The following is a 23,485-nucleotide window of genomic DNA, read 5'->3' as shown; positions in this document are numbered from 1 at the left end:
GCTATGTAATGATCACATTAAAACTGCAACAATGTTATTACTAAAAAAAAACTACCGTTACAAGTCTCTACCTCATCGATACTTTTTTAGAAAGTTATTTCGGTGCTCCTAAAGAGGCAGAAAGCCTTGAAACATCAAATTTCGCGTCTATTACTATGTAAATACACGTGGGATAGCATAGTAGTGTAATGAGTCGTCGCCATGCTTGCATCGCGTTTAGCGGAAATGTCACGAATGCGTTTTAGTAACCATGGCGCATGTTTACACGAATGCCAGAAGGATGTCCGCTGCTTTTGAATCCCACAAGCCACATTTGTGTGCCTTCAGAAAGCAGTAAACGAGCAAACATTTTCTGCCCGCTATAGAAAAGGAAACGCTTTTCGCACTGCCCAGAAATGAAACTTAGCGAAACTTGAAAGGCCACGTTGCAAGTTTTATGACCAAACAATTTGTGTCTAAGAGGCACTTAATAAATTAAACACCCATGATTCTTCGCGCTCGCACCAAGTAACTTCACATGAAAACAAAACAAAAAAAACCGTCATGAAAGCTATGTTCCCGTGTCGCTATGCACGAAATGTTTTGGACAGATTTTACATCAAGGTTCCGCAGCGTGCCTGTATCTTAAAGCGTTCAGGATTATTTTGCTTATTGTGGCACGTTGCGTTTTGTCTTCATTATTTCACTCTCAATCCTAACTCCCCTATCATGGCCTAGATAGCTATACAAGGCAATAAATCCCGCCTAGATAGCTATACAAGGCAGAATTCATGACGTCAGAAAAGTGCCGGAGTTGACACCACCTTATAGTTGTCTGACGGCCCCCTTAATACACTCAAAGTTGAAAGCACACGACAATGGTATAAAAATTGCAGAGATAATGTCTTTTGTCATTGCCCGCTCCACGCGTGACGTCAGGGCGTGGCCACTGGAAGCCTGTTTGTCAGAGAAGCCGGCTTCTTGTCATGATAGACGTGCGCGCACACGTATTATAGCTCGAGAGATGTGATTGCGAGACCGACCTCGCTGATTGAGCACCAGCGCAATGAAAGGTGTATGAACTGTTTTGCCGCATTGCACAAAAGCATTGCAAACCCAACATTGCAGACAAAAAAAAAAACAAGAATCAATTCATGTATGTGTGTTTAGAAAAAGTGTTTAACAATTTTGAGTAGTTACTACTCGGCTATGGGAGAACAGTGGGCCATCCCTAAGAGAGATTCATGTATAACGAAAAAAAAAGTGGAGAAAATGGTTTGAACGGTAAGTTCAGCGACCACAACAAAAGGCGTCATTCAGGAGCCCAGACATGTCAGACAGGCCGGAAGTATGACGAATTGCTAGCAATTGGATGGCGTGCAGCGAGCTACTTTTTAGCGCTGGTCAAACAGCACTCTGAAGTCATTGCACACGTTGCGCTTGTTTTTTTACGCTGGATTATAACAGCTTGGTCACGGCCGCGCTTAAAATTTTAGCACTTAGTGCACGCTCGCAATCACTTCTATCGCTTGAACGGCGCTTCTCTTGATTATACAACAGTAAATGTTCGCAAAATTTCACAATACCTGTATACAGTAGAAACGTAGACATTTGGGCGAGTTTGTTTAGCTCCAGTTTGATTCTTTGAATTTCTCTTCGTCTCTGTCAGTGTTACGCCACCCAATAATCGAAATTACATAATAAGTATGTTATATGGCTAAAACTAACGCACACCTTGTGGCAACTAAAGTGCTATACACTGCAGATGGTTGAATGAATCTTATTAGATAGCACTGCTGACGCAGATGAAAGATATATGTTGAGCAGTCAAAAACAAATTTGGACATTGTTAACGATGCGAAACAACCCATATAAGTCACATGCCTTGTTATCTCGCACAGTCAAGCTTGAGTCTCCCTGTTTACCTATTTTTGTGGAGTTCACTGTAAACTTCCGGGAAAGAGCTCTTAAAGGTTACCGAAATATCTTCTATACACATGTCTCATGAGCTGGCGCTTTTTGGCCATCGAATGGCCCTAGCGCCATAAAACACCACACATATATAATCTTCTAAAATAAATTCCAAGTTGTACGTGCTTTTATTCTTTTCCTTGCTGACTCTTCATTTCTATCGTCTTTTATATACGGCGTGTATAGCGGATAAACTAATGCGTACAATATTGTAAAAAACAAAAACAAGAAAACGTCTGCGTTTTTTTGAACAACATCCAATCAATCACTCGTTCTAGGAAAGCTGCGATGCCTTGTGAGGCCGAGCGCGTTCGTATAATGCGCAGAGACAAGTTATCACTCATAGCACGTGGTCATATTGTAATGGTTGTGTTTTGCCGGCGTGAAGCGTACGTATACGACGGCCATATGTGGTAACGAAGCCCCGCACTGCAAACAAGTTACCAAATGAAAATACATAGTTCATTCGCATCACCGACGAAACCGTGTGTTTAAGCAATGACGATATATCATTGCGGAAACGGACGGATGGAGTTGTCCATTTTTCTCGGTATAGGCAAGCGTTTTGCGAAAGTTATTCTAAGAAGCACAGAATAAGTCTAGCCTCTGGATTTTCTGTCCAGTAACCTTGCTGTCACCTACTTGCACAAACAGTTAATGCTGCTGACTCGCCTCAAGAAACCGCCCATCTTCACTGAACTAGACAAGCGAAAGGGCTTTGACTTATCCGAATCTTTCAGCAAAATGCCCACTCGTGTGCAACAGGAGATCGTATAAAATGCGTCGCAGTGTAAACACAGCAGCCATAATTCATCACCGATGCCAACATCACGAAGCTTTCTCAATGTTCCTGTCGACAGTGATGGCAAGCCAAGCGTTTGGCGCCATACGTCTTTTTACATCACCCCATAGCGTAAAAAGCACAAGTAACATTATGATTCGATTCGGTGCTGCCGTGCACGGTGTATAAAAACAAGCGGTCTTCTTTAGTTCTTTCAGAAGTGTGCCGCAAAATCTTCCCAATTTCTTACGCTTATGCGGATGGTCCAAACAGAAGGTAAGAGACAATGACTCAAACATAAGCTGTCCCAGATGTGTATGCACACGTGAAAAGAGCAAAATCATGAGCGTGTCCAGTTTCTACGACTACTTTTTCTCTTTGGTACAATCATATCTACACTTTTAACGTCAGCCACGCCGCTGCCGGTACTCATTGCACACACGCCAAAACCTTCTTCCTGCGCTATAACGGAGTAGACGACGCAAGGATTCGGGTGGCACTGCCCACAATGCCTGGCTAGTCCAGACAAGCATACTTGGAAACATTGTTTCTCCAGTCATGATTTTTTTCCGCGTGCACATTTATAGTTGAATCTCGCTTCCACCTACAAAACGATGATAGCCTAGGCTGTCTCCTTCAAAAGAAAACTTGCTCGAACGGACATCCTGCCGACCACAGCCGCCGTTCTCCCAGGAAACTCCGCAGAACTGCCCACAGCGGGCAGAGTTAGAAGATCGTTATTAACCATCACGCGATGTTTTTCCTCCTCGATGCACGCAGTCTTCGGAGGTGCCCCAACAGACCAACGCTGAGAAAAGCGTGCATGCTACTGGAACGAGAAAGGAGGTTCACCAGGAGTGGAGGAGGGCTGGTGACAGGGCTGGGGATGGGAGGGTGTTGGGGGGTCTGAGTTGGCGAAACTTTCGTCCTCGGCAGCGGGTACCGCAGAGACACGTACATCCGCCGCAGAGTTGGCGCGCGAGACGGGGGAAGACTTCGGAAGGCCCAGTCACGCTATGCCACCGCCGCTTCTAGCTATGGCCCGGGTCCCAGAGATCTAATATAGAAGACGGCTGGAGGCGCGCACGGCAGCGGTCCGGCGTGTTCTCGACATACGTGCTCCGTGCGAGCAACCGTCCGTCCAGGGGCTTTGTGAGGAGCTGCCGCCGTCCTGGATAATATTATGACCTCCCGTTTCAATGACGTGTCTATCATAATAATGGCATTAGCGGAATATCAAGCAATCCCCTATAAGCGCACAATTAAGGGTATATAATTGCACCAGTCCCTCTGCTATTGGTAATATAACCTGCTACGTAGCTTACTCGTTCCCATTGATATAAAGAGCTTTTGATCTAATTCTATAAGAAGTAGCCGGTGCATAAACACGATGGTACTAAGTTTGTGACGTCGACTACCAGATATATTCGTGAGAAGGTAATGCCTTAGCTGACCACAACACCTTTGTATAAATTGGACTCTGCGCATCATCAGGAGATGTCAATCTGCTTCTGCAGGTCCGATGCTCTCACTACAACTGCTATATGTTCGGGGAATTGGAGAAAAAGAAAATAAGTTACTTTGTGGTGAAACCGGCTCTCCAATAACGATAAAGACAGCAGAGCGAAACGAGAAAGTTATTAACGAAGAAAAGTTAAACATTTTGTTGGCGAAGTATGCTTTTCTCCTATCTACCCCTGACTGGAGAAATGGTACACAGTAGAAAGTGCAACATGACAAGCGAATGAGAAGTCGTGCGTCGTTCTAATTATTTTGTTCTTCGACGTTCTGCACGAGAAGTTACCTCAAAATGTGCATTAATGCACCGCAGCTTGACATGTGTGTCCATAGTGAGCACAACGGAAACCCGTAAATCGTTAGTCCACAGCCAGCGACTGTTACCAACTGCTCAGAACACTTCATGTCATCACACGTTACAGGTACAACTATACTGCAACAAGAAGTGGCTATATGTCACATACGGGCATACGTGAGTTGTGCGTCATTCCTTGTCGACGTAGCACAATGAGCAAACGACAAAAAGCAACAAAAATAAAGAAATAAGTTTTGCAATTGGTTCAAATCATTTAACCTAAGCAAGCCCATATCGATGATGATAACGATATTGCGCAATGCCCTACACATCACGCGTCAGTTAAAGGGGCCAGTCTGCGGGCTCTGTTCGTGTGCAAGTTGCGCTGTAGCCAGGAAAAGTGTGAATCTACGAGCTGCAAACAACTCTTTTTAATTCACATTTAACGCGAAGTTTGACGTGTAGAGAGAGAGAGAGAGAGAGAGAGAGAGAAAAGACAGGGAGGTTAACGAGAACAAGCCTCCGGTTTATAGCTTCGTCATGGTGCTGTGTGCAAAACAGCCCTGGTATATAGGACAACTGTATAGGGCCGTGAGTTACCAAGAGCTTAGGGGCTTTTAGAGATATCCTTGCAGAAGCACTTTAGTTCCAAAGACGTGGCTGCAGGATAACGGCACGAGAAATGCCTCTTTGATTCTGTAAGAGTGCACGGACAGCTATGTCATAACGTGTGGAGCAGGGCACAGAAATACGACACAAAAGGTGCACGGAATGCGATTCGACAGAACGACCACTCCGGTTGTCTTTTCAATTGCTTTCTTTTCCTTTGTGTCTTGTTTTCGAGCAATGCTCCACACCATTAAATGATCGATCACCACCTAGGTAATTTAAACATTGAATTTCGCTATATGTTTGGAGTTGTTGCAGCAATGATAAAACGCAGATAAATAAGAGTAGGTGCAGAGGGACAACAGCACTCTCCTGTTTAGGCTTGAGCAAAGTGCACATAACCAGTTTACGTTAATTATGGTATAATGTTCCGGCTTACTTGTGAGTTGTGACCAGCCGTAGTATATTGACGAGTGATGCATACTTGATAATCTCGGGCATATTGAAAAAGCTACAGTATAGACCGTATTAAGAAAGCGAAAGATGTGTGGTACGTGGTTAGTGGGTGGTGTATATGACCAACAGGGTTCACTCCAAGGCTTTTTTTTTTTGTGTGATGACGCATGCACGCCTCTCCCGCTCATGAATTATAATAATTTCATTATTTACCTAAATATGAACCAATGGCCCTTACGGTGAGAGAGAGAGATAAAGAAGTACGAACAGTATACGTATTGCAGTTGGTATGTTAAAAAAAAAAGGGAGTGTCCCCCTTGGAAAACGCAATGTCTCGTGCAAGTGCCCCAACTCATAGTACACCCAAAGACATGGTCAAATGTTAATAAACCGCATTCTTCAGCTGTGGTGTCCGTGTGACTTTTCACGAGTATACGAGAGACCCTTATGAATTTGGTGTCGTGCTACAATGGGATGCTTGCTAATTTTTTTTCGGTTAAAGGTTCCTCCACCTTGCGAGATTCTGCAGAAATTATTTCCGATAATATTGTACACAGTTCACAGCATTCATTGCTGAGCCAATATATCTTAAGGGCAGACAGTGCGTGCCCGACAGCCCGTCGCTTGTGAGAGAGCTGTCATCAGGCTTCTTGTTTGTGTCATTCCAGTAAGGACGCAGTGACATGTTTATGAAAGAAAAGTGAAAGCTGATTGAAATCTTAAGTAAGGAGCTTCATACTTTTGTTTCTTTCTGTTCTCGATGTTCATTTGCATTTCCAGCATCGTTATAAGTAGGCCCCATAGTTGTACTGACTCTTCCTAAATCCTGAATCCTCTTTTTAATATGTGAATGATATCGCAGCCTTCAGTAAGTTTCCAGTATATCTACCTATAAAGCTCCGGTTAAAGACGCGTAAGGTAGGACAAGTGTTTATAATAAAAACTGAAGACTACACCCAACAAGCGATGTGCCTTTATTAGGCTAAATTTCAAAGCAACCTTCACTACACATATTTAAATAAGGCTGTCTACACATAGATAATCAAAGCTAAATACTGCATTTCAGCGAGTGGTGTCCGAAACCGTTCTGTGTGTCTGGGCTTCAAATGGAAATGCGACTTTTTCAAAGTTCGCGTTATTTAAGAAAATATTTTGGCACCATCACGACCGATTCCAACAGTTGTGTGCGCTGGCATTTATGACTATAGTCTTATTGCAGGCTTTCGTAAATAAGAAATAGAAGACTACTTCTATGTTAACGCCAGTATATACATAATAATTATTTAAAATAAAAACCATGGCACAAAGGTGCTTAAAAAATAACAGGCCTTTCATTGTATCTTTATCTCTCTCTCTCTCTCCTAAATCCTTCCCTTTTTATTTGGATTCCTGTGGAAACGTCAAGGAGTCGGATGATATGACGCCGTGGAATGATGCTATGGTAACTTATTTGATTCCGGCCGTTCTCGGCACAGAAATGCATCGCATCAACTCGCTATGCTTGCTCCACTTCTTCCAGAATTCAGCGCAGCTTTTATTTGCCAACAGATACCTAACAATGGGGGAGACCAAATAGCAGTTGCTACCAAAATATCCTAAGCCCCTTTGATAGAAACATAACGCACGAATATTAAGGCAACTAATCTTTCATCTGCGTGTTTTTCCCGGCTCTGAACGGCAGTATAGTTTGTGTATATACCAATTTAGTAAAAACATGTTGCTGTATTTAGCGCAAACATATTGCATAGTCTAGCAAGAGTGAAAGCTCGAAGCCAGATAGGGTGACAACAAACACGAACAGGCCGAGCTCACCAATGCCAACAGTTGATAGTCACAGCGACTGTACAGAAGCGCAAGTTGCTTTAATTCAGTTCTCTGCTGTGGCCTTTTATACCTAGCCTGTGGGGGACACTTAAGAGCAAGCAACAGTGCTATTCAACATTGCCGCATTTGAGCTGTACAGTTGCAAGCGCAGACACACTGCATTCTCAGAATACGCGTTTATTGTTTTTTTCGGCAGGCCAATAACGAATCCACGCTCGCTGACTATGGAGAGCAAGGCTACCGCAGATGCGTGTGGCGATTTCGAAGTGAGTGGGTTAAGGATAGTATTACGAAGAAAACGCCGAGCCGTCCCCGAAACCCAGTTTCCCGCAATTTGGCGTCGGACTCACCACGCCTTGCCTGCGCTGTGCTTCTCTGTATTGTGTACCTGCGTGCCTTGAGGTATACGCATGGAGGCTGCAGGCGAGTTCCATTCCCGGCAAATGCGGCGAGCACTTAGCGGACGGAGGAAAACAAAAGTAGCGATAGCGGGGCCGGGACGAAGATAGCACGGGAAATAAAGATGTTGTTTTTTACAATGTATTTTGGAAATCGCTTCAGCTTCCTATACTCTGTTTCATACGTCAAGTGCCACTCTGTAGAAGCTCAGAGCGAGACTTCCAGCTGTAGAGAAGTTCTCAACATGCAGTATTTTAATGTTTTAACACCTGCAACAAGATATTTTCATTTGCGTTTACATTCAGAAACAAATGGCGATGCTCAGTCTTTTGAAATAAACAAATCTCATCACTGATGTGATTGCTTATAGGTTGTTCTGAGTACCTTTGCGTCTTTTTTGTTCCGTATCGTGGCCTTCACGATTCGCTCTGGTAGCGTGCAGCCGGAGCCAATCGCGGAGGCCACGTTTACAGCGACCAAATACATGCGTGAGGCACGCGGACTCGCACATTTTGCTAACCGAACATATTTCATGGATCCGCGCGTGGCGTTGCACCTGAAGTACAGAACGGAGTATATACGCATCCTGGCACATTTTTAGCGATTTACAGTGTTGTGAGTGTGAACTGCATTTAGCGCAAGACACACGCAAAGGAATAAACGGGGAAGCTCAAGAATATTTTGAAGTTAAACCATGTTTATATTGGCTGTGTATATATTGGCATGCGTTGGCAGCTCATTCTTTTCGACATCGTTACATTACAATTTTCTTACATTGCTAGTTACGTTACATGCTCGTGCTGTTTGCTTCTCTCCTGTGTCCTTATTTGCACGCCGTGTATTTTTAATACTTCAATTAATTAGATGTTACAAAGAAAGAAAAAAAATAATATTTTAGGGGTATTTTTAAAGTTTGACACTTTGCCATACGAGCAGAGCGGAAACAGTGGTACTTAGCCGCCGCAAGTTCAGCTTTTTTTTAATTCATGGTGAGTATTAGATAAACTCGAAGAGCAGGGGGATCTAGTTAGCTACAAGTGTACTAACTCAAGATCGCGAGCTTACGTGCAATCGCACAGTTCTAGCACGTCTTTTAAAAAATTATTCGCATAAAAACATATATAAGCTGCATTAATTATGTTAACACGCGTTCATTGTATTCTTTTCATCTCACAATGCTGTATGTATACGCCACATTGCACTGGTGAAAGCTAAGCCAAGCATAGTGCGCGCGAGAAAGAACGGCGCACAAGTCGACTAGTCAACGATATAGTATACTTTAGAAATCACAATAACTGAGAGAAAACATGGCGTTTCAATCTCTCACTTTTAGCATTGAAACTTTACGTGTTGATTTGTAGAAAAATGGTGCCTGTTATTTCTTAAGCACCTTTGTGCCATGGTTTTTATTTAAAATAATTCATATGTATTTACTGGCGTTAACTTAGAAGTAGTCTTCTATTTCTTAGTGGCGAAAGCATGCAATAAGACTATAGTCATATATGCCAGCGCACGCAACTGTTGGAATTGGTCGTGATTGTGCCAAAATATTTTCTTAAATAACGCGAACTGTAAAAGAGTCGCATTGCCATTTGAAGCCCAGGCGCACAGAACGGTTTCGGACACCACTCAAGACGCTGAAATGCAGTATTTAGCTTTGATTATGCATACGTAGAAAGTCTTATTTAAATATGTGTAGTGAAGGTATAAGGTTGCTTTGAAATTTAGCCCAATAAAGGCACATCGCTTGTTGGGTGTAGTCTTCAGTTTTTATTATAAACACTTGTCCTACCTTACGCGTCTTTAACCGGAGCTTTATGGGTAGATATACTGGAAACTTACTGAAGGCTGCGATATCATTCACATATTAAAAAGACCACCGTGCTCGCAAGTGACACTGATGGCACTATACACCACCAGAGTTCACCCAGAGGATCATCTGTAATTTTCTATGATGTCAGCCATGAAGAACTGATATTCTACGTCGACTTACACTTACCCAACATTGACTCAATGTCCTGACGTGTCTTAGCAAAACGTTGATTTGGGAAGGCTAAGTCACATCATTCAAGGGTATCTGCAGCGTGCAGCCATCCAGGACGTCCGCTGTTTGTCCAGTGCCTGTCCAGCTACTATCATGAGGTTAAGTCTCTACAATAGCGTGTTCAGCGCCTCTACGTCAATTGCTTTCAAAGATTGTTTTCAATTAGCCACGCCTTTCGAACCGATCTTTGGGCAAGGGAACGTTTCACGTCAGGTTGAAAGCAACTCACTTTGCCAGAACGTTGGCTCAAGAGTCATTCCTTGCGCGAACAAATATAACCGCATGGGAAAGTGCGAGGAAAAAGTTGGAGGAGGCTTGAAAAAGAGCGTCAAGACTAAAACGCGATAAGATATAATCAGGCCCCATATGCATTGCCTTCTCAGTCGGTAGCCTCGTCTCGTTTCTCCGTGCATGCTTCAACCATGCCGCGAGTAAACAAATAAGTGTCTGTACGTATAAAGGTAGCTATTCCAAGCTATTCATAGAATGCCTATACTGCAAGTACAGTTGCGAAGTGTCCCATATAAGCCCCAATTGATCCTTTTGCAAATTCAGTGAAGCACCCACAGCACGTCCGTATGGCATAGGCGAACGTATACGCAGCTCCTGAAATTGTTTGTGCTTTTACTGCTGCTGTTGAGGATTATACATGACTTGATGTCATGGGTGGGACAGTAGACCCTTCACCCACGCAACTCACATGTCGCGACGCCTAGTGTCACGACATGCGAGTTCTGCCATTCTTCCGCACATTGTTACATGCGTTAGGGTGACTTCTTTCACTATACATGTTATTCGTGTACAAAACACCTTCATGCACCGTGGCGTGGCTCCGCGGTAGAACACTTGATAGTCCCGCTAAAAGTCTTGGTTCGATTCCCACTCGGACCAAAGTTCTAAATGTGACGCATTTTTTAGCGAACTTCGGTGACTTTGACCGTATCATCTGTCTATCTATATAACTAGCCTGCCTAAGACTTCTAGCTCTCCTGGCCGTTTCGATGATGAAATATATACCGAAATTGGTGTGGCACAACATGGCTATATGATGAGCATAAGTGACTAGTAATAACATGAAAATCATGACATGTATGTCATGAGTGTCGTGATATACATGTCATGGTCGTACTGCTGTTGTGGTGGTTTCGTTTACATGACATATTGCAAAACTGGAATAGTATGAGATGACTGCATGACGAAAACAAGTGACAGACCCTTACGTGGAAATCATGCCATGCGTGTCATGTAAAACATGAACTATATACATGCCACGCTCATGATGCACTCGCGGCCGTTTCGCTAGATTCCCATATATTATATTTGGTATTACGTGATGTGAACGGACGACGAAGGTAAGGGACACGTCCAAACATGATGATCATGCCATGCATCTTACCTGGAACATGACATGCTGCACTCAAAGTGCGCTCACGGCCATTTCGCGAGCATCACATATACCACATTTCGTATACCTGCAACTTATCTATAGATACGTGAGCGTGCATAACATTTTTGCTTGTACTTACTGTGTACTACGTCCGTCCACCTCGTAACGTTGTAATGATTTTAAAAGGACACATCAACCTTCTCTATTCGTCCTTCACATATCATCGATTCCCACTGTACGTGGGATCTGCCATTTTTTTCATTATTTATTGATTTGTATATATCTAAAATTCTCGCTATCGGCCAACGCCAATTTCTTGTTCACAAAAATAGACGCCAACAGAGGAATTCAGGCGAGACGAGCCCTATAACGCTATTGCGTTAAAAAGCGACGATGACAAGATATGTACAAATGAGGCACTCATAGCTTTGTCCTTTTTTAGTTTGTCTTCGTCAAAAAAATTTTATTCATGGTTCATTGTCGGTCTCTTAGTATTCAATCCTAAGTTTTCTACGCTATTAAATGGTATGACTAATAATCGACAAGCCCATCTATATATGGATACCGTTAAAAGCATAAGAGCTCATAATTCCTGCGAGCGCTCGTCTTAAATGTTTGAAGCTTGAACCACATGTCTCGTGCTTTGAGGAGAGTCCGACAAACTGTGCAAGTAGGTGCTTAACAATATGCCTGATTTGTATAGATTGAACATACGGGCGACGCGGCGAAAAGGATATTGTACATGCATGCATATATATCCAAGCAATGAAACGTGCTCGACAAGTGAAGGTTACGAGGCAGTATATACGGCTCCACGCTTTCTTAGGTCTTCTGCCACGGCTTGCGCTGACTTGCAGTGACTTACACATGGAAGCCGCCATATATGTAGTATTAGTATACGGTGGAAATCTTGGTTTATGTCGTACCGTGAGTACTATTAGTACTCTGTGAGCGGCTTATCCCTTTAGTCGGACACATATATGCATGCCAGTAACGTCCATAAAACGACGAAGCAGATTAACCGCATTAGTGAATATATGATGCAGTGACGTCATCGTAGCCACCATGTTGTAGTACCAGAAAGCAACCCTGTGCGCGTTGGGCGACCAAAATACCAATACATAAGACATCTCAAATTTGCTTCTTCGCTTTTCTTTCGTTGCCTGTCTTTTCTCCCACATATACTTTCACCTATAGTGAATTAGCGACAGCCTCTCTTTGGCTTACACTCTTTGCCTTTCTCGGGACATTTCTCTATTGTTCTTTGTAAGGCTCGTAAAGTGTTGACGGGAGTTAGCGCATGCGGGACTTGTCAATTGCGACCATCAATTTGTCTCGATGCAGACGACTGAGGTGGCGTCGGCTTGCCGGCAATGCGCGAAAGTGAGTGTTGGGCACAGCGCACTGTTGCTACTGGAGAGTCAGCTTTCACTGAGTGCCCTATATAGTAGGACAATTTGTTATTCCTTGTATGTAGCATATATGCACTGTTTGGCCCGTTGCCATGGAAACGCCGGTCGAGCAACGAACGGACAGGATGTGTTAACGCCTCTTCCAAAGGGGGCCGCCTTCTTTTATCGCACACACTGGAACATAGTACATGTGAGAGTACCCGACTTGAAACAAACATAAAAAAAAGACGACGCAACGTGTACCGTGCATTACGCCAAAATGACGGGAGCTTCCGATTAGCTTCCTCTCGTGTGTCGTTGGCGTAACGAATGGAGATTAACGAGCCTGAAATCACACGGCTGTACCCAACACGCACCCAAGGCGGAGACCACCGCGACGCAGCGGAGCTTGTTCAGGACGAGCACCCAAAAGAAAAGAATACGAAGATAACGCAGCAGGCGGCGTACATGGAAACGCCGTTGCCGCAGCGTCAACTACGCATGTGCCGTTCACCAAGCGTACACCCTGAAACCCAGCTCGAAAACAAAAAGAAGAAAGCCTATTATAAGAACGGTCCAGAGGATACCTTACATGTAAAATGTGAAGCAGGGAGAAAAAAAGAAAAGACGCATAAACACGAGTGCCAGAACGGAAGGAAATGATCCACTAGCAGTGTCCATTACCTGACAGCCTGGCGCCAAGAAAAAAAAAAATGAGATAAAGAAATGAGATGTAATTGGACCTCCATAGCAGAAAGTTTCGCCATTCCTCGGGCTGCTATTAAAAACACCTACCTCGGAGGCAAGCCAGTAGGCAGCCAAGCCCATCCAACAACCACCGCTCTCTCCCCACTTCTATTCACCCCTTCCGTTATTGTTATTATATTATTATTTTATTTTATGCACGCCGTAGAACAGTGAACGCGTCCTTCTATTCCAGCAGACGATATCATAATCGCACTGGACCTCTCTCGTGCGGAGAGTAGGGCACTTTTTTAAGCTCTCTCTCTCTCTCTCTCTAAAATGCCGCTTTTCTCGTTGCCGACCTTATAACATGTAAAGACGAAAGAAGCCAAGCAAACATGCTTCTCGCGACTGTGAGGCTGTGGAAGTGGCATTGTGATGCCAAGATATATAAGTGTAGGATGAGTGAGAGAGGGAGACAGTGGAAGTGAGGTTAGTGTTAAAGAGAAGAAAGATGGAATGAGGGTGGAGGGGAAAGGAATGAAAGAAAGGGAAGGCGACTCGGCACGAAACGGACCTTCCTGATTGGCCGGTCAGCCGACTCGCCTGTGCGCCGCCATTGGACGTTACGCGCGGACGGCACCCACGATTCGGGACGGTGACGACAAGTGCAGCGGCGGCAGCGGTAGCAGTAAACGTCGACCGTCTGCCAAGTAAAAAGAAAAAAAAGGAAAACACGATTGTAGAAGAAGAAAGGCATGAACGCACAAAGCTGGGACGGCTGGGACTATGGGGGGGGAGGGGGGCGAAACGGATCGGTGACGCCAAAGTGCATTACGCGCTGGCGCGCGCCTGCGCCGCGGCTTTTCGCACTCTCAATCTTCACCCCCCTTCATCCCTTCCCCTGTAGGAGACAACGCGATTGGGTGCAACGCTCGTGACGTATGCTGTGGGTCACGGCGGAGAGAGAGGAGGGTGGCGGGGTATAGCAGGGAAAACGAGCCCATTCAGTTTTCTTTGCGCATTCGCTTTTATAGACAGTTTTTTTTTTTCATTTGGGTGCAACAGTCAGTCCAACAGCCCAGGCCACCGATAGGCGTCCGGGGAAGTTTCACAAGGCGACCAGCCTCTATTGTCTCGAAACAATGGCCATTCCTTCTCCTTCCCCTCCCTCCCCTAGTGCGTACTCTTTTCTCTCATTGTTTCCTCGTAATATATATCTATAAAGACTAGCACACTTTCTCTCTGCCCACCGCCCTCACCAAACACCCTCATCCCTTCCGCTTTCATCTCTCTATACGTGTCCGCCTCGCACACCTTCTCCACTTTCGCGGTACGACTCATTGTCGGCACCCTGTATATGTATATACGATCCGTTGTTAACACAGACACAATGCAAATAAAAAAAAAGAAAAGGACACTAGAAAGAGCGGGGATGAGTGGGCTGTAGTCTCCAGCCCGACAAAGCATTGAAAAGCAGGAAAGAAGATATACGTAATAAATTTATAGACACAGTCGAACTACCGTACAGAAGGTGAAAGAGGGGTGGGGGTGGTATTCGGTGTAACTGTCGTATGGCCGTTGCCATATATATATATATGTATCTGCGTATATACTTTACCTCTTAATGGACACCTCTCGTGCGTTGACGAATTTCCGCTGCGTTCTCCGTCACCCGTGCTGCATATACTGCCACCTCTCCGTCGCTACTTTTACCTATTCATTTTTTTTTGTCCGTTGTTCATTCGTTTCTTGCATGTTCTCCCCTCAGACACGCCGGGCTGCCTACGCTGTCCAGCCGTCGGCGGAATGACAGCGAGAAGATAAAGGCACCCCTCCAGGCAGTCCAGTATATGTGTACGATACGACGTTGTATCGTCTACATGTCTCCTATGCCCGTTCGCGTACATGGTTGCGTGTGGTTGGCATATAGCGGGCGCAAATACGCACCTGTCAGTCCGTCATCCCCCTCCCCACTCACCGGCTTGCATTACGGGCAGGGTGCCGTTATTAAGAGACGCGTAAACATGAATGCATCCTCAGCCGCCGTCACTCAGTGTCAGTAAAATGCTATAGCCTTTTCTGCGACTCTGGTCGTTTTCGGAGGCTTGTTGAATGCGTTCAAGGAAAGGTTCAAGCCTACATTAGGTTTCGAGTACTTTTTTTACGTATATTAACGTTGAAGTCTACAGTGACTAATATCACCGACACATCCTGTATATATAGGCACACCGCACGGAAGTTGTGCAGCAAGAAGTTCATGGCGTCCGTCCGCGAGGTTCCAGGGGAATTGTACATGGTTGCGACAACGAAGCCGAGCGATATCTCTTAACGGCGCAAGCGTCAACGCAATTCATCTGAGGCAGCGAGTAGAGATTGTCGGTCTAAAGTGCTAGTGGCGGCGCGCATTTCGATGGGAAACGAGTTCACAGGCAAGACAAGACCAGCAACTTCCAGAATAGTTGTGCACTTGATGCGAGCAATTTTACCTGTTGCTTCAGAGTGAAAGTGGAGCCAGAGATGTTTTGGTATGCCCCTTTCATCCAACTCTATGTGCTTCAGTGAATCCACCCCTCCATTGACCAAGCCATCGAACACAAGGAAAGCTTGTACGCTTTGTTCAGGTAGATATTATTGTGATAGCAATTATATGGACAGTCTCGGCTGGTTTTTGCCGTCGAGGCCACCGTCATTCCCGTATATGTATGTGTATGTATACATATACATACGAAGAAGGATGCGCTAGATTCCTTTTTCGGCGGAGTGTGCCTTTCCAACTGGAGTGTGCGCGCTTATCTCATGAGCGAAGAAGAGGGGGGGGGGGGGTCACTCGTGGCAACGATATGTGTCGTTTACCTTTGTAATCTAATCACGTCACGTGATACCTAATTTAGTATATGTGGAGCTAGCGAAACAGCCGCGAGCACGCTATATGAGCGTGGTATGTTATCCTGTTCTTGCATGACACGCGTGTCAAGATTATCATGTTTGAACCACTCATATATTTCGTCATTCATTGATGTCACGAAACACGAAATTCGTTATATGTGGAGCAAGCAAAACAGCCGCGAGCGCATCATGACGGGCCCGATATACTCCAATGTAGAATTGGCGCGTGCGCACGCTGGGCACAGCGACGCCACGTTAGCAAAACGTGAGCACTCTATAGTCTGACGCCAGGCGCGACCGGCGCGATCAGCGTCCGTCGGTGTGGCTCGACGGCCGCCGGCGCGAAAGGCGACATGCTGCATTCCACGCCGATGCATTACCCAGAAAACACTGCGTCTTCCTCTTTTCATGAAGTGGGGGGGGGGACAGGACGCCGGACGTGCTCAAACGCGCATGCGTCAAAGTCACGCAGCGCGGCGCGCCCCTGCGAGAGTATTTCGCAGGACTGGCGCCTGTCGTGGCAACGCCGGCGTGACGCGACGAAATGAACGTCGGCGAGCACTGGCTCGGCGTCGCGTCGAAATGTATTTGCGCCTTGACTGTGGCATGTAGTCATGTTCTCACATGACACGCATTCATGATTATCATGCTTGCACCAGTCACATACCTTCGACATCCATCGACGTCGCATAATAAAAAATTTGGCATATGTGAACCTAGCGAATTTGCCGCGAGCGCATCACGAGTGTGGCACGTAGTCATGTTACATGACACGCATCTCATGATTATCATGCTTGTATGTGTCATTTACCTATGTCGTACGTTCGCGTCACGTAATACCGAGTTTGGTACATGCGAAACTAGCGAAACGGCCGCGAGCGCATTATGGGCATAGCATGTAGTCATGTTGCTACATGACACGCATCTCATGTTTATCGTGTTTGCACCAGTATCATACCTTCGTCATCCATTCACGTCCGTAATACGAAATTTGGTATAAGTGAAGCTAACGGAACGACCACCAGCGCATCATGAGCATGGCATATGTAGTCATGTTGCTACATGACATGAAACTCACGTTTGTCATGTTTGCACGAGTCACATACCTTCGTCATCAATTCCCGTACCGAAATACAAAATTTGGTATATGTGAGGCTAGCGAAACGGCCGCGAGCGCATCATGCGCGTGGCGTGTAGTCATGTTGTTACATGACACGCATGTCATGATTTTTATGTTGGAATCTATCGCTTGTGTTCGAAATGCAATGATGCCATACCGTGCCAGTTTTGCAACATGTCATGTGAACGAAACCACCGGAAGAGTTGCAGGATTATGAAATGTAAATCATGATATTCATGACACACATGTCATGATTTTCATTTTCTTACTAGTCAAAAGGTTTTCATACAGTCATGTTATGTCATACCAAGTTTGGCATCGATACCATTATCGGAACTGCCAGGAGAGCTAAATGTCCTAGGTGGATAGATAGATAGATAGATAGATAGATAGATAGATAGATAGATAGATAGATAGATAGATAGATAGATAGATAGATAGATAGATAGATAGATAGATAGATAGATAGATATAAATAGATAGATAAATAGATAGCGGCCGCATTCTCCTACACTAGCGTTTCGTACAGTTACGTGAGATCAGATCTAAATGAATTGACTGCCACCTCACTTCATATAGCATTGTAATTTGTGGTTATGGCCGCGCCGCTGGGAACTTGGTTACTTAGTAAGAGCATGTTAACTAGAAATGTGTTGCTCTTAAAAATTCGAAAAACATTCGAATAAACATTCGAATTAAAAACATTCGAATATGTTGGTATCGCATTCTATACTTCGCCGTTTTGGAAAAAACTGTGACTTTTCTTTGATGTTGATTGACAGTAAACCAATGGTAAATAGTGTTTAAACATATCTCGCCGTTAGTGTGATAGAAGCGTGCTTATATATATATATATATATATATATATATATATATATATATATATATATATATATATATATATATATATATATATATATATATATATATATATATATATATATATATATATATATACAAAGGCGATACGGGCTACGTCAAACATCAATCGAGTGTCCATATTTTTGCTATCATAATAAAAAGAACTAGCTGTTTCAAATGCTTGAAGATTCATCTCTGATGGGAGAAAAACGTACTATGTATGTCCGTACATGTAGTTGTCATACAAGTGAAGCGTCAATCCAAAACCAAAGTTTCGACTAATATCTTGTTGAACTGAGGCAACCCACCCATGTTCGACCACGACAAATTCCAGTTGATTTGTGGGGTTTAACATTCCAAAACAACCATTTGATTATGAGAGACGCCGTAGTGGAGGGCTCCGGAAATTTTGACCACCTGGGGTTTTTTAACGTGCACCCAAATCTGAGTACACGGGCCTACAACATTTCCGCCTCCATCGGAAATGCAGCCGACGAAGCCGGGAATCGAACCCGCGACCTGCGGGTCAGCGGCCGAGTACCTTAGCCACTAGACCGCCGTGGCGGGGCGCGACAAATTCCATTATACAGCTTCTTGCAAGGCATTTTCTTCGTATGCATGAAAGCAGGAGTTCCCATCGACAGCGTACGAATCACGTTGGACTCAACGACGAAGGGCTAGCCGATCCGAAAGTGGAAGTGAATTACCAACATGTTACACACGAAGCCCTTCGTTCATTAGCACTTTTTGTCGCATGTTACCTGTGATAAGTCCGACACTACTAGATATTGACATTTTGCTCCAGCGAAGAAGACATGCTACCGCAGAAGGGGCATCTAGCTGCACATCTTATCCACTTATACATCCGCCATCGCAGATGTATAAGTGCATAAAAGTTGCCTAAGTGCTCGATGTGAAGGCACTCAGTGTGCTTCAGCGCCGTTTTTCAACCCGTTTGGCTCGTTCAAGATGCTTTAGTTTTAAATAGGGCTGAACTGTCCCGATTCACTATAGTTTTTATCCCACCTATAGCCATCAATGCAAGGATGATACATCTACTGTTTTCCCGCGAAACGTGTATTTGACATCAAGAGGTAAAAAACTCAAAATGATCATATCTGTTGCCACGCATTGGCAGTTCGCGATGCATGTATATACAGCTATTAAAGACCGCATCAAAGCACCCGACACCGTGACAGACAGTGTCACAATATTGATGTCGAGAAAGAGCTATCTATTGAGTCGACATACCTGTGTGTACTGTAACCTATATTTCAAAATGGCGGTTGGGTCCGACAGCAGACGCCAAGGTATGCTTCCCCATCGCTCACACATTCGTTGTTGCGAGCGTCAAATCGGCTTTATAAGCCTTTAATGGATCCTTAGCGTATTTGGCATCCTGCTTGTGTAGCGGCTAGAGATTCTGCTTCTGTGGTGTGCATGTTAGCGGTGCATGGCTCCATCAGGAGCGACATGACTGCATGGACGATAATAACTTCATTGGGACTGTCTGCGGTGCTCCTCTATAGAAAGTTTACAATAAACAAAGCAGTATATATATAACGGCCTGTTCCGCACTTCTCAGCCAGTAGAGGAAAAACCAGAAAAAAAATATTAAGAAATACAAGTGGGGAGCAGGATAAAAGACGGATATAGATTGACAAATGGAGGGAAGGCCGCTCTGTTAGCTCAGTGATTAGAGCATCGAACGCGTTATTCGAAGGTTGTAGGTTCGATTCCTGCTCACGGCTGGTTATTTTTTCACCCACTTTTCTTTCTTATTTTACATTCCATTGGTTCTAATAACTTCCCCTATACATTCCTTGGCATGACTGTCTGTTAGATCTCATTAATATTGTGTCAAAAACACAGAAAAAAGCGAGCCCTTAGGTATACACTTCTTTTCTTATATATATATATATATATATATATATATATATATATATATATATATATATATATATATATATATATATATATATATATATATATATATATATATATATATATATATACCACCACGCCACCACCACGCCTGTATATATATATATATATATATATACAGGCGTGGTGGTTGAGTGGCCGTAGCGTTGCAAGAAGTCAAGTAGATGCTCCGCGAGCAGGCACAACGTGGTTTATTTCGACGTTTTGGCCTAGAGTCTGGCCTTAATCTCTATAGGCCGAAACGTCAAAATAAACCACGTTGTGACCGCTCACGGAAGATCTATCTGACTATATATATATATATATATATATATATATATATATATATATATATATATATACCTGTGCTATTTAATTCCCGCGCTAACGTCCCCTCAAAGGTTGTCATTTCTGACTGCTCTAAAACAAAAATTGCGATTTCGTTTTCATAAATTGACAAACATATAATAAACGACTCGGTTCAGTCGCGACACGTACTCCCCTGTGCGCACCCCAACTAGTTTCTTTTTTCCGCCGCCGGCGCGCTAATAAAGCCGTTCTAAACGCCTCGCCTCATGCGGGGCGTCGCTGCGGTCGCATTCCATCGGTCGCGCAATCCGGGTGTCGGCGCGCCGTCCGGCGCGGCATCTCGACCCACTGAATGGACCCTATTTGTCACGACCGTGTACAGGAACACGACATCGGCAACGCGATCACGTTCGTCGCGCATAATGCATCGCTTTCACCTTTCCCCCACCACCCCACACAGTAACGCGCAAAACTCTCACGATTTCGCGACAAACACAACGACAAGCACTCGAGCGGATCCGATTCGACCATCACCCCCCCCTCCTCCTCCTCCTCCGTCTTTTATCCTGCTCCCCACTTGTATTCCTTAATATGTTTTCTTTTTCTCGTTTTTTCCTCTACTGGCTGAGATGTGCGGAACAGGCCGTTATCGGTGGCCCATCTTGAATCGCCCCGCCGGACGCGCCGCGCCACAGACACGTCCAGATTCGTGGCACTCGGCACTCGCCCGTGGTGATCCCACGCTGGGTGACTTATGGGCACCCGTCGGGCCGTGCGTCATTTGTTTGGCGAAATGTTATCACGCGTCACCTGTAGAGGGTAGCACCGCAGTGCAATCGCCCTGGCTATGTCCCACAGGCATGAATGTATATGCCGCTCATCTTTAGACGAGTCTTCAGATTGGCGCGTTGTTTTTCTTTTTTGTTTGTTTTGCTTGATTCTTATATAAGGGGGTCAAGTGAAACCGATGAGCTTGTCAGTTCTTTATGCCGAGACCGGTACTTAGCGTCGGAAGGACACTGGAGAAGTCTCTCTGTTTAACACCGTTCTGCCACAGACTGTGATCCTTTTTCGGATATACTGTTGTTGTTTTTTTTAAGGATTTGCTCCCGGCACTCTCACATGTAGCTCGTTTTTCATTCGATGCTGTAAACCTTGCAAGGTGGGGCCATTTTGTGCAAGGGAATTAAGCTTTACAATTGGACGCAAGGCTTCTCCATCTTCTTTTCATTCTATCTTCTTCTCTATCCCCCTTTCTTTTTAGTAATGTGAGGCCCCAGAAGCGTCAATGGACGCCGCAGAATTAGGAAAATGTGCGTATTGGAAAATATACCTATAAGAGTGTGACGTCTTGGTTGTGGTCATTCTTATGGTCCATATGATGTCATTAAAAAATCAGAAAACTAATGGCATCGCGAATGTAAAGACAAAACCGAGGAGTCATGAATACGATGGAAAGGTAAATCAGTGTGTTGAGCCAATTAAATTCGGGACTTCCATGCTCAACTACCACAATATTTTTGCGTACATGAACGAAGACAAGGAACACCATGGTGAAAGTGTTGCCGCTCTGGGTTAGAAAAGAAAAATATCAGGTGGATTTCTGACTATCCCTTCCGCTGGTCCACTCCTTTGAAGCTCGTAGGTGTCTATAGGTAAAACTGGTTTGCCCAGAGTGCTCAGAGGCCCCGAGTCTTAACATAGCGAGTTTCAGAAGGTTAGTCACTCAATGAATTTCGCCAAGGAGGAAGAGGAAGAAAGTTTAAGCGGAAAGACATGGAGGTTAGTCAGTTCTTAGACCGGCTGGCTACCCTGTGGCCCCGCCGCGGTGGTCTCGTTGCTAAGGTACTCGGCTGATGACCCACAGGTCGCGGCATCGTACGCCGGCTGCGGCGGCTGTATATTCGATAAAGGCAAAAATGCTGTAGGCACGCGTGCTCAGATTTAGGCGCATGTTAAGGAATCCCAGGTAGTCGAAATTTTCGTAGACCTCCACTACAGCGTCTCTCATAATCAAATGGTGGTTTTGGGACGTTAAACTTCACATATAATCAATTAATCAATCAATCAGTCGATCAATAAATCAACTGAAAAAGGCTTCCGCCACAGGAACGTTTCTGAAGCCGTATGCGATTGCCCAAGAGAGACAAAATGAATAGAATTGGAAAGTTTAGGCATAAATGCGCTTTATTTTCAACCTTATTAGCATGTTGGACTATCGTTTACTTTATTTATTATACTTTAATGAATGTTTTACCAATTTGTTTTTTATCTTTACCTGAGCGTATTCAACTGGTAAAACACTTATTTCGAAGGTACCGACCATTTCATGGCCGATCACCTGTGGTGGGTTGCGCCAGGCAGGTAAGGACCAACCAACCAACCAACTAGTCGGCCGCTCCTGACCTCACCCTCAGGACCTAACAAACAGCCCCTTTCGGCCTTTGATGGTCTCCTGCAAGCGTAGCAATATGAATAAATGACATGTCCTATTTGGGCAAGAGCAAAACAATTTGGGGGTTCTGCGGTCCTCTAGCATGCTCATATTCAATAGAGCACACATGTTTTTTTCTTGCATTCTGTGTCCATCGAAATGCGGTGCCCCTGCCGAAAATATCAAACCCGGTCCTCGACATTAGCAGCGCTAGACTTCCACCGTTAGCGCACATCAGTGTGGTTAAAAGCGAAACCTGCGCACTCAATACACATACATATCTGTGATACACATGCCCTGCATGTGAAACATACGACGACATCACAAATTACAGGAAGAGAAGGAGGCGTTAGGTGGAAGGCCAGGCAAGTAGGATGACCATGAACCGTCGCAAATGCAGCAGAAAAGAGCGTCGTCTTTCGTCTTTCTGAAGAACCACTTCTCTCAAAGAAGCATCCATGAGTACTGTTGTTGAGAAAAAACACGAATTTGTAGGCTGTTTCTTTTTCTTTCTCTTTTTTGTCAGCGCCGGTGCTGCAGAGCTGCATTCGTCAGCATCGTTATTCGTCGTGAAATTGCCGCGTATATAGATCAGAGAACCATTCACAATG

The sequence above is a fragment of the Rhipicephalus microplus genome, chromosome 5, assembly GCF_043290135.1.
Source record: "Rhipicephalus microplus isolate Deutch F79 chromosome 5, USDA_Rmic, whole genome shotgun sequence".
In the NCBI taxonomy this organism is placed as follows: domain Eukaryota; kingdom Metazoa; phylum Arthropoda; class Arachnida; order Ixodida; family Ixodidae; genus Rhipicephalus; species Rhipicephalus microplus.
This window is presented reverse-complemented; position numbering follows the sequence as displayed.